At 54.9% G+C, this 15707-nt stretch overlaps 1 protein-coding gene; it reads right to left on the bottom strand.

Annotated features, from left to right (window-relative positions):
• Nucleotides 1–15707, bottom strand: part of LOC116871024 (SPRY domain-containing SOCS box protein 1) — a 106462-nt gene that overhangs the window by 29061 nt on the left and 61694 nt on the right.

The following is a 15707-nucleotide window of genomic DNA, read 5'->3' as shown; positions in this document are numbered from 1 at the left end:
TTCTCCTCACACGGTGAAGGGAAAACGTAAAAAAGCTTGACACTGTCTTGCTTTTTTCTAACCACGAATGATCCGCCCAGCAAAGGAGACGGCCTGCTGGGGTGGGGAGACTGAGGCCAAGAAGCCACGGCTGTCTGCGGCCTCAAGGGAGAGTCACAGCAGAAGCAGGTGCATGGCCTGCAGGGGGCTGCAGAGACGGGTGTGGGTGGAGGAGGGTGGAATTCGCCCGGCTGTGCCCTTTGAGCGGCCCCGACAGAGGGCTAAGGTTCGAATAGCAGAGCTGAGCCGAGGGAGGCAGGCCTGAGAGACACTCTGGGCAGAGAACCCGGCCAGTGGCGATGGCCTATTTGGGACCCCGAGGAAGGTCAAGTGATGAGAGCGGCAGGAGCATTTGGGGCATTAATGAGAGAGTAAGCGTGCGAGACCGGGTCTGGAGCAGGAAGGCTGGGGGGCCGTGGTAGAGGAGGGGACCTCCTGGGTGCCACTGCCCCAAACACTTCCATCAATGCTTCTTGCTTGCTTTCTTCTCCTTGGGAGGAGACAGATTAAGAACCAGGAAGGAGGAATTCGAATTTTTCTTTTAGGTAGACAAAATTTGAAGCACGTTATCGACCCAAGAAATAGCACTTCCAGCCAGCAGCGTGAGAAATCATTGCTGATTTTTTCACCCAGGAAAGCGAGAGTAACAAATACGTCGTCTACAGGAGGGCGGAGAGAAGGGAAGACAGGAATACACGGGAAGAGGACAACCCTTTTCCCAGCACAGAGCGTCCTCAACGCAAACAGTACTGATGTTCCCAAGGACCTCACTGAGAGGGAGACACTCTGGGGCACTTTGCACCTGACACATACTAACGTATTAGGTGGCGTGATAATTATTGGTCACACGATCAGCGGTCAAATCTGAACTCCAAAGATCATCTCCCAGCCACTGACCACGACACCAGAGAACCACCACCTTCTTTGAAAGCGCCAAGAGATCTTAAAGCCCACCCAGCCAAAATGCTTCGTTTTGTAAAAAAGTGCAGCTGCTGTGGAAGACGGAATGGTGCGTCCCCAAAAAAGGAAAACAGAAAATTCCCGGTAACATCTGATCCACGGCTGGGCATATACTCAAGAGAACCGGAAGCAGGTTCTCGAACAGAATTTTGTTACCCCCAGGTTCACGGAAGCATCCTTCACAACAGCTACATGGCCGAAGCCCGCTGAGCGTCCACAGACAAATGAACGGATAAGCCAAGTGTGGATGATCCCCCACAAGGGAACAGTATTTAGCCTTAAAAAGGAAGGGCGTTCTGACAGCACGAGGACAGGATGTCCGATGAGAGAAGCCAGTCGTAGAAAGACAACTAGCGACGGCTCCGTAACTAGGAGGCTTCTAGTGTCATCGGACTCATGGGCGGTACATGCAATGGTGGGCACGATGGTGGACGCAGGGGCCGTGGAATGGGAAGGGGTGTTAGTGTTTCATGGGGACAGAGTTTCAGTTGGGGAATTTGAGACAGTTCTGCAGGTGGACGGTGGTGAGTGTGAAAGGGCTCGGTGCCATTGAACTGAGCACCTAAAAGTAGTAAAAACAATAAATTGCATGTTGTGTATGTTTTAGAAGCACCTGGGTGGCTCAGTTGGTTAAGTGTCTCTGGATTTTGGGCTTGGGTCATGATCTCGGGGTCCTGGGATCGAGCCCCGCTTCGGGCTCCTTGCTGGGTGGGGCGTCTGCTTGGGGTTCTCGCTCTCCCTCTCCCTCTGCCGCTCCCCTCTGTGTGTGCTCTCACTTTCTCTCAAATAATAAAATAAATATTTTTAAAAATGCTTTGTTTTATATGAAAATAAGGAAGAAAAACCTGAGGCACAGAAAAATTAAGTGAGGAAAGCAGGGGTCCCTCTACCCCAAGCTACCAGAAGAAATCTGAACAAGGTTTGGCCAGCCCTCCCTGGCTGTGCCCCACCAGCCCCCCTCAGCCAACCATGGCCATGGCCGTCCACACATTTTTCCCAGGAGCCAAGCTGGAGGGGGAAGTCAGCCCAAGCAGAGATAGAATATCACCATTTATTTGGCTCACGGGCTCCTTAGCTCTCTTTGCCAACCTCCCTTTCCCTCAGAATAAGGAAAAGGAGGCCTTGGCTATCGGCAGGTAGCTTCCGGGCCCAGTCTGTGCAGGAAGCGGGGAACTGGGGGGCTCACCTGCTTTTCACACCGTGGGTGCCTCACAAACCTGACAGGGAGGCAGCACGGGCAGGAGCTACAAGTGGGCTTGAAAAGGAAGGTAATTTATGGAAGGCCGAGCCCAAAACGGCTAAGAAGCTGGGACAGGTTGCTGTCCAGGAAATGACTCATGTCTCCCCTGGTCCCTCGGGGCTGCTCTGGGAACAGACACTGCAGCGAGGAGACTACAGTTCTCGGGGTTCTCACAGGAAGGCGGCTTCTGGCAGAGTCTGCCCTGGACTAGGGACCTCTAAGACACATGGGGTGGCTGGCACCTCGCACGCCCCCTGAGGGCAGCTCGGTCCTCATTCCCAGCTCGAGGGCATAGAAGCCACTGGTCCAGGGTGCCCCGTGGACTCACTGCCCTCTCCTGCCACCACCCACACTTCCTGTGGCTCTGTCACCCTCCACGCCCTCAGACTACAGAATCTAACGAGCTGACTTCAGGCCCCAGCCGCCTCTCAAGTCATGACCTCCTCATCAATAGACTGAATGGCCCCAAACAGCATCTTCTCTGTCTCTCAGCTGTGTGTGAAAATACCGACCATGGCCTTGACCTTGAAACACTGGTTTCCTGCTTGGCAAGGCTCCCACCCCAGGTCCTCTGCAGGCTCTGCCTCCTGCCCCTTCAACACACGTGTTCTTGATGGGCCCTCCCTCCCTGGGGTTCTCTGCTCTCCCGGCTCTGGGGAGCATCTCCCCTTGACCTTGACACGTCCAGCAAAGAGCATCGCTCTAATGGCAACCCTGCCCCCCACTCACACACAGCTGCTCCCACCCCACCCCTCAGCCTCCCTGTCGGTCACCGGATTCACACCCCTCGCTTCCCTGGACTACTCTTCTTGGCCTCCCACACTGACACCAAATGGTATAAACACCTTCTCCCCCACAATTGCTCCAATCTGTCCCCACTCTCATGGTTAAGTCACCATCACCAGCAAGGCAACCACAAGAGTCCCCAGACCAGCCTGCCTGCCCACAGTGTCTCTCCGACCCAGCCCACACAATCCGTCTCCCTAAAACGCTCTCATTTGGATGGCTTTCTTCTTTCTGAAAACTCGTAGCTCAAAAATGTATATTGTGTGTTTTCTTTTTTTAAATTAATTTATTTTTTTTAATTAATTTATTTTTAAAGATTTATTTATTTATTTGACACAGAAAGAGAGAGAGAGACAGCGAGAGAGGGAACACAAGCAGGGGGAGTGGGAGAGGGAGAAGCAGGCTCCCCACTGAACAGGGAGCCCGATGCGGGGCTCGATCCCAGGAACCTGGGATCATGACCTGGGCTGAAGGCAGACGCTTAACCAACCGAGCCACCCAGGTGCCCCAAGGGACACCTACTTTCAGCACCTAAAGTGAACAGCTGTCGACAGTCTGTCACATTTGCTTCTGGTCCTTTTCCTGCACAAAGGTCAAACGGCCAGAGGATCTGCATTGGCAATTCGGTGTGGGGGGGGGTGTAAATAAGCAAATGGCAAAGAAACTTGTATGAAAAGATGCCCGACCTCCCTGGTGGCCAGAGACCCACGGAACTGAAGTACCGGTTTGTACCCCCTGGGTTTCTACACAGTCAATGCAGAAATCGTGCCCGCTGCTGGTGGGGAGAGAGGAGAGCGCACCCACGTGGCCTGGGCCATCTGAATTGGCACAGCTTTGGGGAGACGAAATTCAAACAGAAATCATCTGAGCGGTTGCACTCCTGCGGTTCCGCTCACGAGGATCAAAGCGCCTGTCCTCAGGATGGCTGCATAACGTCATTAGAGACCCTGCCATTGCCTGCTACTCCAGGTTAAGTGTATTGTCACAGATGGAAGAGTCATCATGTGGATAGCTCTGGCGTATCAGTACCATGAACCACTACACAGAGATGTAAAAAATACTGCTGACCCTACGACGTAGCACTTGTACTGCTAGGCATTTATCCAAAGGTTATGAAAATAGTGATTCGAAGGGGCACCTGCACCCCAGTGTTCATAGCAGCCATGTCCACAGTCGCCAAACCATGGAAAGAGCCCAGATGGCCGTCGACAGATGAATTGATAAAGAAGATGTGGTCTATACACACAATGGAATACTATGCTGCCATCAACAAGAGTGAAATCTTGCCATTTGCAACGACGTGGATGGAACTAGAGGGTATTAGTGCTAAGCGAAGTAAGTCAATCAGAGAAAAACAATTATCAGACGATTTCACTCACCAGGTGGAATTTAAGAAACAAACAAATGAACGTAGGGGAAGAGAAGGAAAACTAAAATGAGATGAAAATAGAGAGGGAGACAAGCCACAGGAAATAAACTGAGGATTGCTGGATGGGAGGGGGTGAGAGGATGGGGTAACTGGGTGACAGGCGTGAAGGAGGACATGACAGAATGAGCGCTGAGTGTTATATGCAGCTGATAAGTCACCGAACTCTACCCCAAGACTAATAATACACGCTACGTTAACTACATTGAATTTGAATAAAAAATAAAAATAAAAAACAAGGTAGAGCCCCACCAGTGACCCTGGAGGTATTTCCACGTGCATTTAGAGAGAAAGGCAATGGGGGATACAAAAAGCGACCGTCTTAATAAAATAATGTTGTTCCTAAAGATACGTGCATAGATATCACTGGGCAGGCACGGAGGTAAGGAGGTCTTCGGGGTGCATTAACTTTCAATAAGGTTTATGTTAAAGTAAAAACAGTGAGATGATAACAGATGTTGGAAAGGATGCGGAGACTTGGAAGCCCTGTGCTGTGTCAGTGGGAACTTGATCGTGGTGAAGCTGTCATAGAAAACAGCAGGGTATTTCCTCCAGAAAACTAAAAATAGATTTACCGGGAGACCCAGCAACTCCACTTCTGGTGATGTACCCAAAAGAGATGACAGCAGGTATTACCCGTGTTAACGGCAGCGTCGTTCGCAGAGCCAAAACATAGAAGCAACATGAGCATCCCTTGATGGATGGACGGATAAGCGAGACGTGGGACACCCACCCAACGGAGTACTATTCACCTTAAACAGGAAGGAAACCCCGTCACATGGCATAGCATGTAGAGCACTTGAGGACATGATGCTAAGTGAAAAAAAACAGTGAGGACTACAGGATTCCACTTACCCGAGGTTTCTTTCAAGAGGAGTCGGATTCTTAGGGACAGAAAGGAGAGTGGCATGGGGGGGGGGAGTTAACCGAGTATACTTACCATGATGAAAAATATGTAACTTTAAAAAAATGACTTTTTAAAATGCTGTTCTATTTGAAAAAAAAAAAAAGTGTCAACAGGCACGAAGGAGGCTGGGAGGGGAGACTGCGGCCACCGGCCACCGGGGGGTTAGGACAGCGGGTCTCACCTACCCCATGCCCAAAGGACAAACTTCCAACCTAAGCACAGGTCTTCCAGAAGAATCTGGTGGTACGCTGGAAAGCAGCAGAGGCCCATGGCCAGACACGGCCAGAGCGAGGGACCTCACAGGGTCTATCTCGACTGCACTCTTCTCCCTCCTTCTCTCTGAGCTTCCCACGGGCTGATCCCAGTCAGAAGCCAGACAGAAAGGGAGGTACTCCACTGGTGTCCCCAGGGTCGGGGGCAGCATGGGGCACGGCAGGGAGTGATCTGGAGGAATGTGGGAGCCCCAACATAAGCCCAGAACTGTTTCTCTAAAGCAAAGTATAATACAGTATAATATAGTGTATCACCATTTCAGGGAAAAAGAGAAAAAGAGTATATTACATGTAATATGTTGTCGTTATGTACTGTAACACATGACATGTCCCACACACGCACGGTCCCGTAAGCACAGCCAGTCTGGATGGACCTCTCCCCAAGGAAATGACTCCATCTGATGCTCCGTGGAGGGGACTGGGGTGTCTGTGGAACAGGAGTCGATGGGGGGAGACTCTTCATGATTGAATTATACCTTTTGAATTCTGCACCCTACAAACAGTTCAAAATGTTACAATTTTTGTTCATATGAAAAATCAGAAATAGGGGCTCCATTGGTTAAGCATCTGACTCTTGGTTTCAGCTCAGGTCACGATCTCATGGGTCGTGAGATCGAACCCCGCGTCAGACTCCACGCTCGGCGGGAGCCTGCTTGGAGCTTCTCTCCTTCTGTCCCCCAACCCGGCCATACTCGCTCTTTCTCTCTCTCAAATAAATAAATAAATGTTTTTTAAAAAATGAGAAATAAAATTAAATTTTTAAAAGAAAATGAAATCGGAATGGTGGCTGCCTGAGTCTGGGGTGTGTGTGTGTGTGTGTGTGAGAGAGAGAGAGCTGTTGTTTAATGAGGACAGAGTTTCAGTTTTACAAGATGAAGTGTTCTAAAGACGGATGTTGGCAGTGGACATAAAACCCCATAAATGTGTGCAACGCTACTGAACCGTACATTTTAAAATGGTTAAGATGCGCTCTGGACTCACAGGGTGTGTCCCCCAGAAATGCATATGTTGAAATCCTAACCCCCAATGTGAACCTATGAGGAGATGAGGCCTTTGGGAGGTGCTGAGGTCAAGAGGGCAGAGCCCCGAAGAATGGGGTTAGTGCCCTTCCAAGAAGAAAGCCTGGAGAGGTGATCTCTCTCTCCACCAGGTGAGTACACAGTAAGACAGCTGTGTGCCGGCCAGGAAGAGGGTCTCGCCGCACACCACACCTGCCAGCACCCTGACCTTGGACGTCCAGCCTCCGGAACCATGAGACATGTCTACTGGTTAAGCCCGCCGCCTGCAGTACTGTCTTACAGCAAGCCGAGAAGACTAACACAGATGGTAAAGCTTATTACGCGGATTTCACTGCAATTCAAGAAAAAGAAGGCTGGAAAGACAAGCTCTGAGTTACCATCAGTTTGGGGTGGGGACGAGAGGGACAAAAGGGAAGCGGGCCGTAGGCAGATGCGAAATAACGCTCCCAGCGTGTCCGCCTGAAGATGCGAATGTGTGGGTCGCATCAGCCCGGCACGGTCGGGGTCAGAGGGCTCGTGCGGGGACCTCGGGATCGGGTGGTGTGTACTTCTTTGTGTTTACACACCACATGTCACTCAGAGTCCCCGCAATGACTGCACACTGTAAGCAGGCACAGTAAAGGTATTTTCATGGTGGAAAAAAGTTACATACAGAAAAGCATGAGGGTTGAGAGCCCCGAACCCTGTATTTTTTCTGTGCAGAACTGACGACGACAAGCCATGCTGATTCAGATGGAGTCGTGTCTCCTGGGAGCGCCTTGTGAAAAAGGCCCCGGCACCATGCACATGTCCTCTCCATCACACGTGTGTGGCGTTCACCGTGATGTCCTCGCCCTAACGCCGTCGGCGGCTCCATCCTGCCTCTAGGATCAAGCCCAGACTTCTGAGCGGGGCACCCCGTGCTGCTGCCACATGCATCTCAGCCCCCTTTGCCACAGAAAGGCTCACTCTACTCCTTTGTTTGCTCCGACCAGCTCCTCCCGGCCCCGCTGCCCTCCATGCGGCTCACGTAACTGCCAATGTCAGGTCGCCCTACTCACTGACCTTGAGGCTGTCACTACAGAGCCAAGTGGCCCTCCGGAATCCCCTGCAAGTTCCACATCACCTTGAACGACAACTAACCAACTAACTAATCCGCCAACCCACCAACTGTCCCGTTCCTCTCATGAACTTGTTAGTCTGGGGAGAAACCCTGGCGTATGACGCACCCCAACTCAGACACCTAGCAATTGTTCCACAACCTTCAGTGAGAAAGGACACCCTGCCTATACAGAATGGTGCTGTGAGACCCACACAGACCGTCTGGTTTCTCTGTCTTGGCATAAACCTGGCCACCTGCCCGCAGGCCACTCCAAACCAGCTGTGTGTCACTCAGTGCAACCTTCCTCCCTAGACTCTGGGAATCAGTCCGAGAGAAGGCTCCAAAAGCTTCATACCACCAAAGTTTCGAGAAGAAAATGTCTGTAGCATGACACTACCCACAGAACGTTGCCCACAACCCTCTCGTCCACACCCAAGCTCGCTGTCATTCCAGCTGATTATCCAAGGTCTCCCAGACTCCAGCACCGCCTTCTCAGTCGGCTGTGAGGCTCACCTTCCAGAAGATTCTCCATCCCACTGTTCCGTGCCCTCCTCATATATCCCGCCCACTACCCTGCATCAGCACTCCTGAACATTCCATCACTCCCTGCCTACAAGTTCATTCCCCTCTTGCCCTCGCATGAAGTCCTCTGCCTGGGGCGCATGTCCTCCATCCACTCCAGATTTCACCTCTGTCCCCCCCTTCTGCCGTGTCTCCCCATCCAGGAACCGCTCAACAGGTGGCCACCAACTATGATGCAGCACAGAACCACCCGTGTACTTTCTCATGCCTTCGGGACTCTTTAAGCTTCCTGCCTGGGCTGCCTCCCTCATTGCCCTGTGCCCCCTGGGGATTCTCTATAATCGGTCAGAGCATCAGCCCAACTTTCTACCATGATCAGCGATCCCAGAAAACACAGGGTCGATGCTTACTAGCTTAACTAGCTTAAGACACAGCAGTGATTCTCAACTGGGGTGATTTTACCCCCCACCCCCCACCAAGGAGACATTAGGTCACACCTGCAGACATTTTCAGTGGCTACGACCTGGGATGGAAGGTGTCAGTGGTACCCTAAATTTCATCCAGAGCAAGGACAGCCCCTACATCAAAAAAAGATCCTGCTGGTACCAGTGCCCCAACTGCAAAGCCAGACGGGAACGGACACAGTATGCTCCTGGACAAAACTGTCTTTGTGTCACCATGGACAGAAGGCCAACCTAGGACACCTGCATCTGGGACTCTATCAGGGCGGGGAGGGGGGCACCCCAACTCCATGGCTCTCCTGAGCCAGGAGGGAAGTGACCGAGCAGAAACTCCATCCCAACACTGTCCCCAGCCCTCTGTGTCACTCTAAGCGAGACATTTCAACCGCATTTCAACTGCCATGGCCTTAGGTTTCTGTTTCTTTGTGATTCTACCATGACCAGGGGCCCCGCCTCCTACCACTGCCATGATTATCTGGTTCGAGAGGACTAGAGCAAGAAAGTGCTGGAGTTGGGGGTGCTCTCCTATGTCATGGAAAGGGGACATTGACCTGCCCCAGCTCAGCAAACTCTCTGTAGGGTCCACACCACCCCCCAAGCCCACGCGTGCATCTGGCTGGAACACTCATCTGTGACGGCAAGGTCAGGGGCTTGCTTTTTGGTGGGTGACAGCAGCTGGCTCTCAGCCGTGCTGGACCCCATCCTCTTAATCCGGACCAGGGTTTGGCCAACAATGCCCCATGGGCCAGTCTGGACAGCTGTCAGTTTTTGTCCATAAAGTTTAATCGGTACACAGCCATGCCCTTCTGTGGCCATACCATCTCCTGGCTGCTTTCCTGCTTGCTACGAGTAGTTGCCATGGAGAGATCCCCTGGTCCACAAAACCCCTGAATATTTACTCTCTGGCTCTTAGAGCTCGATGGCCCTTGGTCTAGACCTTAGGAGATGGTGTCTACCATGGAAGAAATGGGCTAAACCTCTCCCCCAAATTCCTCCAAGAGCCCCAGGGCCCCACATCCACGTGCCCAGGATGAGACATCATGCCCGAGCACAGGGTGGGGCCAGGATGCTGCTGTCCGCTGCGCCCCGCCCGCCCACACCCTCCTTCCCCGGACCTCGGGGGTGCCCCCTCCCTTCACGAACCAGAGCCCCGCACGCAGCACCACATACCAGCCTTTTTTGGTCATGCACGGGATTAGTGAACTTTTCAGTACATATCCCCCGAAAGATACATTGTGCGTACACGATACTCACCTGTTTTTGTATCGAGAGATGACGTACATTATGAAACACACATCAAAAAAATAGAAATCAAACAGGAAGAGGTTTAAGAAAAAAATCAAACTATGAACTTCTTCCCCCACCCAGGCAGACCATCTCAGGAGAGGTGCCCTGGAGGCCGCAGGTTCCCAGCTTCAGGCGGCACTAGCAGGTGCTTGGGCCTCGAGGTCGGGCGGGGGGCTAGGCTTCTTCCCAGTTGGATCACAGGCCGGGCAATCATCCCGCTGTCTGCCCAGCCCTGAGCACCCATCCCAGGGGAGCCCTGGGTTGGGAGAGGCTGGGGTCTCCGAACCCAGAAGCCTCCTGGCTGTAGGCAGGAAGCAAAGGATTAGGGACCCCACTCCCCGCCCCCGCCCCCACCCCCACCCCAGAGAAGGCGCCAGTTCCTCCCTCAACGGCAAACTCCGTGGCACATCCAGGGGGATTTCTGTGTTTTGACTCAGAGGCAATAAGTCTTTCAAACTAAGCCAACGCAGACCGAACTGCAGTAATGAGGAAAGCCCCTTGGACACGGCCAGCTCGGGGTTTGCGCCTCTGCCAGGCCGGGGAGGGAAGATGGCAGGGGCACGGGGGCGGGGAGTGACCTGTGGCTCCCTTCTGGGAGGTGTTTCCTCTGGCCCAGCGGCCTTGAGGGGTTCTCAGGCCTACCCCCCCCCAGTTCCCACACTGGGCCTCCAGCAGCCCCCGCTGCAGTCCTCCCAGGCCGGGCCACCCACCAGGGAAACACTAGGCCATAGGCAGTGACCCCAGGGGAGCTGCTCAAGGGGCACTTTGGGGCCCTGACCAGATGCCACCCGCTGATCTTCTGTAGACACTTCAGGGGGCTCTAGGGGCTCCCACAGGGTCTTCTGGTGGCCCCTTGGCGCAAGCTCAGATAAGTAACCTGAGCAGCCCTGGGGGAGTGCTGAGACCAAACCCAGGCCTTCCCCAACAGGCCCTTCCCCAACGTCTCACTCCCCAGGAAATCTCAGGATACCAACGGCCCCACCGACCAAAGGCAGGGAAGGACAAACTCGGCCCCGCAGAGAACATTCTGCGTGACCTCTCCAATGCCAGGAGCCAGCCCAGCCACACCCCTGGGGACACACAGAATGCACTCTGACCTCAGGGACTCCCGAACCCTTGTAGCATCTTCTCTCTCCCGGGAGGAGTGGAGCAGACGCAGGGACACAAACACATCTTCCCTCGAGGTTTCTGAAGCAAAAAAATTCAACCGCAGGGAGCTTAGTGCCAGTCCAGGAAGCAGGGCCGCCCAAGGGAAAAGGGGGCCCGGCCTCACCGGACAACAGGCTGCTTTTCGAGAAACACACCTGCTCAACCGCTACAAGCATCAGCCTGCGGCGAAGAGGGACGCGGAGGCCACGGCTCCCCAGTGAGACGAGGGCCGCGAGGATGAGGATGCCGGGCTTCAAGTCTGCCACCCGAATGGGTCTAGCTGGCCTCCAAGGGACAGGAGCATGACAGCCAGCACGAGGGCCCACCACCGAGGAGGCGGGAGCAGGATGGGCCTCCCCTGCCCCCGGCCGTGCGCGGAGCCTGCCCCCGAGGTCCTGACAGCTCGAGTCCTCCCAGGCGGTCACCAGGCCCGGGCCCTGCACGGTGCCCCTTCATGCACTCATCTCACCGTGCCGCTTCCCTGCTTGGAACCATCTGGAGGTGCCCATGAAACAAGTCATTGCAGCTAAGTTCGCTGAGTAGCCACGAGGTACCAGGCACAGGGCCACCTCAGAAACAATGGTCAAACTCTCACATGCCCTGGGTCTGACTACCTCTCTGGCCTCCTTCCCAATCCTTCCCTGCCACCAGCCTTGCCCACCAGGCACAACCATCCACTGAAAACAGGCACGGGGTCCCTAACAAGTTGGGGTGGGGGTCTTCACATTCCGGTGATGCAGCTCGATTCTGTCGAGGAGGGCTCCCCCTCCCCACCCCCCGCCCTGGGCCGGGGTAGGTACTGCTCTACCCCAGGCTCCAGGGGTGGGCACCCGGGCTCGGGAGACTGCATCAGGGCATCACCCACCCCTGTGACAGTGAGACTACTCAGAACCAGTCCTGGGACCTTGGCTTAAGAACCTTCTGAGAACAAGGCCAAAAACAAAGAAGGCAAGTTCTTAAAGACCGAGAGGCACTAGCTGATGCTGAGGTTTGAGCCCCTGGATCCAGCCATGCCTGAAACCACTTGACTTTTTAGCGGCTTCATCAGTTCAGCAAACCAGCTTCTTTTTGCTTAAGGCTATTTGTACTGGGTTGTCTGTCCTTTGCAAATGGGAAAGTCCAAATTGATTCACAAGACAAGCTTTTTGAAGACTACTTTTTTGCTCATACTGTTTCTTCCACCCAAGCATCCTGGAGTTACCAGACTTCTTTTCACGGAGACTTTGAATAGACACGTTCCCTCTGGAAAGCCTTCTGGCCTCCTCCCCATGTCACGTAGATGCCCCTACTCTGTGCCTCTCAGCACCTGTGCATTGTTTACATTCATTAACTGGTTTCTCGAACATGTGCTGAGCACCCGAGCCCTGCCCCTTGGTTGGCTCACTCCAGCGAGAGACACTGTGGCTGGTTTTCTTTCCTGGCTCCCCCTCCTTGAAGCAGGCACCAGGCTGCTCTAGTACCCAGCCCAGAGCTTGGCACACAGCAGGCACCAAATAAATGTTTGCTGAAGGAGGAAGGAAAAACCCTGCCTCAGAGCAGCGCACCTTATCCATCGACATGGTATATACAAGTGACAAGGCAGAAATCCGAGCCTGTCCAGGAGCAAACCCTATCAGGCCTACCTTCCATGCATCCAGACCCCAGCCATCTTCCCCACCTCACTGGCCCCTCCCGGGCCTCAACACCAGTCTCCTCTGCCCAGACTCTCCAGTGGTTCCACTCACTGAAGAGTAGTGTCTCACAGTGGCCCGCAGGCCCTCACAGCCCAGCCCCGTGCACTCCCTCTCCCTTCTCCCCTTCCACACTCTGTCCTGCCTCCCTGGCCTTCTGGCTGTTCCCAGCACATGCTAACAAGCCCCTACCTCTGGGCCTTTGCACTTCCCACGCCCTCTGCATGATACCAGGTGCACTGGCCCCGGATACCCAGATGGCTATTCCCTCACTTCCACGAGACGTCTGCTCAAAGGCCGCCTCATCACAGAGGCCTTGCCCAGCTACCCTACTTTAAATGGCAAACATTCTCCACCCCCAGCACTCCCATCCCTGGACCCCACTCAGCTCTTCCCCGCAGCACTTTCTGATGATATTCTTGGTTATCTGCTTAAGACCTGCTCCCCACTGAGAACACTTGCTTCAAAACGGCAGGTATCTTGTTTACCTCTACGTTCCAGGGTCTGGAACAGTCCCGGTACACAGTAGGTGCTCAATGAATACCTGTAGAATGAGTGAGTAGCTTCTTCCACTCCACAGTGCCACCCTCCACACTGCCAAGCTCCATGGCAATGCTACCTGCACGGACCGCTTCTGGAAGGTAGAGTCAGGCACCCCCCTCTCTGTCCCCTATCTGCTCTAGAAACTTCCCTCAATGGATCTGCAGACTTTCTGCCCCCACTTGCCTTCCCGCCCCCTCATTCCTTGAGAACCCGGTCTCCAAAAACGGCAAGAGCTCACCCCTAAACAGCCCAAACCATCCCTAGTGGGCAGGGCAGACGAGCCCAGACAGCAGGAGACAGTCTTGGCCCCTTTCCTCTCTGCCTGTGCCGGCTGCCCTTTCGTGGAAAACCCCGAGTCAGCAGTGGGAGCAGAAGCAGGGCTCCGTCAGCTGCCACACACTGAGCCCTGGGGTCCTAACTTCAAGGGTGCACACAAGCCCCCCATTCAGGGGCAGCAGCTGGGCTTCCAGATGGGACTCCCACAGCCCCCCACTGCCCGCCTGGCACGGACCCGCTCACAGGGCACCTCCCACCCCAGCCTTGTCCCTACCACCCGCCCCCACTCGGGTTTCCAAGAAAGAATGTGTCTGGTCTGGATCCGACAGTGCTGGCCCCGTGACACAGAGAACAGACTGATTGTCCCAAATGCGACCGTCTGGCCAGTGTCGGCTCAGAGAGGTCAGGGATCACAGGAGTTATCATCACAGCGGGCGGCGGCTCCCAGGCGGCACACCCGCTCCCGGGAAGAGGCTGGGTGCTGGGAGGCGCCGGCTACCCCCTCCTCCCCGCCGGCAGCCACACACAAAGTTCCCTTTATGGGAACACGGCGGGCTGGGCACTGGCAGCTTCAGCCACAGGGAAACCAGGTTTGGGTTTTCTCCGTGGGCACAACTAGGCCTTTGTCTTGACACTGCTGCATCCCCAGCCGGCTGGCCTCCCTGTCGGGGACACAGTGTCCAGATCCAAGCACTTCCAAGCGGACCCCTCCGAGGCTGGGCCCAGAGACACCACAGAGGACGTCAAGGGACATGCCAACAGCACCGGACGCAACCCACGTTCCCCGCCAAGACCTCGCTGAGGACCTACTATGCGGCGAGCTCAGGGTGGCGGTGGAACCCCCCCCAGAGGAGGGCGGCAGGTGTGACCACGGCTCATCGGGAGGCAATTCATTGACGTGAGGAAACGTGCGGCCCCACTGTGTGCTGGCGCCGTGCCCGCATTGGGTCCACATGGTGAAAAGACGCAAGTGCTTGCCCACCCGAGCCCGTGCCAGCTGCATCTGACTCATCAACTCGCAGCTTGCTAAGAGAGGCACGAACGCAGTGCTCATCCCCTGGGATTTGGTCCCCTACTTTGGCATGCATACAAGATACACCCTAAAAAGCATAGGAAGAAGAAAGAGAAAAAGCCCCCAGGAGCCATGACTGAACGCAGTAATCAGGGTGCCCCAAGCAGGGGTTCTGGAGCTGGATTTCAGGTGCCCTCCCCATGGCTGGTGTGCATCGAGCCTGCACGTGACCCCCCGCCCCTTGGGGTCTGTATCCTGGTTCTCCTTCCTACAGAAAAAGTTCCCCCCGAACTTTCCACTGGCTACAGGGAGGAAAGAAGGGTAAAGGCACATAGCCTGTGGCTCTGAGGCCCCAAGTGGCAGGGCCCTCCCACCTGTGAGCATCACAGCGGACCCTGACCACTCACCCCCCGCTCCGGACACCCAGCAGGAGCGTCAGTGACAAGGACACGGCCTGGTTCCCTGGAGGCCGAGGATCTGCAAAGGCCACTTCCCCAGAATCTGCCCAGTGGGGCTCCAGGCGCCCAAAGACACAGGGGCAGTCAACTGTGAGAAGAAAACAGCTCCTCGAGGGGCGGTGGGTCTCACGTTTCCATGCTCCGCTTCATGCACTTCTGGACTCCAAGACTAAAAGTTAAACCCGAGTTCAGCCCTCCATGGCAGACAGAGCTCCAGGCCCAGGTGAGGAGGCAACGCAGAGCAGCACGGCCTTCTGGGCATCAGGACACGAGGAGCAGGGACCTTTGGGGTCAGCCTTGGCACTCAGGCTACACGGGAACGTCTCCCAAGACTCACCATGATCTCCACCTGCAGGCCCTAAGGTACAGCTCCCCCAGCCAGCCAGGGGAGAGACGGAAAAACCCCAGGGATTTTTCGGAAGGAAGGTCCACTGCTGAGCGCCAGGCAGAGGGGCTGCAGGGCCAGAGAGGGGCCGGTGGGGCCGCCCATCCGCCTCGGCTCCAGCCCAGCAGGAACTGGTCTGTTCCATCTAGACAGTCCGAGCCGCGAGCCCAGCCGGGGCGCTTCATGGAGAGGGAAAGTCTGATGCTCAGAGGGT

The sequence above is a fragment of the Lontra canadensis genome, unplaced genomic scaffold (assembly GCF_010015895.1).
Source record: "Lontra canadensis isolate GAN:19392208 unplaced genomic scaffold, GSC_riverotter_1.0 scaffold25, whole genome shotgun sequence".
Lineage (NCBI taxonomy): Eukaryota > Metazoa > Chordata > Mammalia > Carnivora > Mustelidae > Lontra > Lontra canadensis.
Note: the sequence above shows the minus strand (reverse complement) of the source record. Positions and strands in the feature narration are given on the sequence as shown.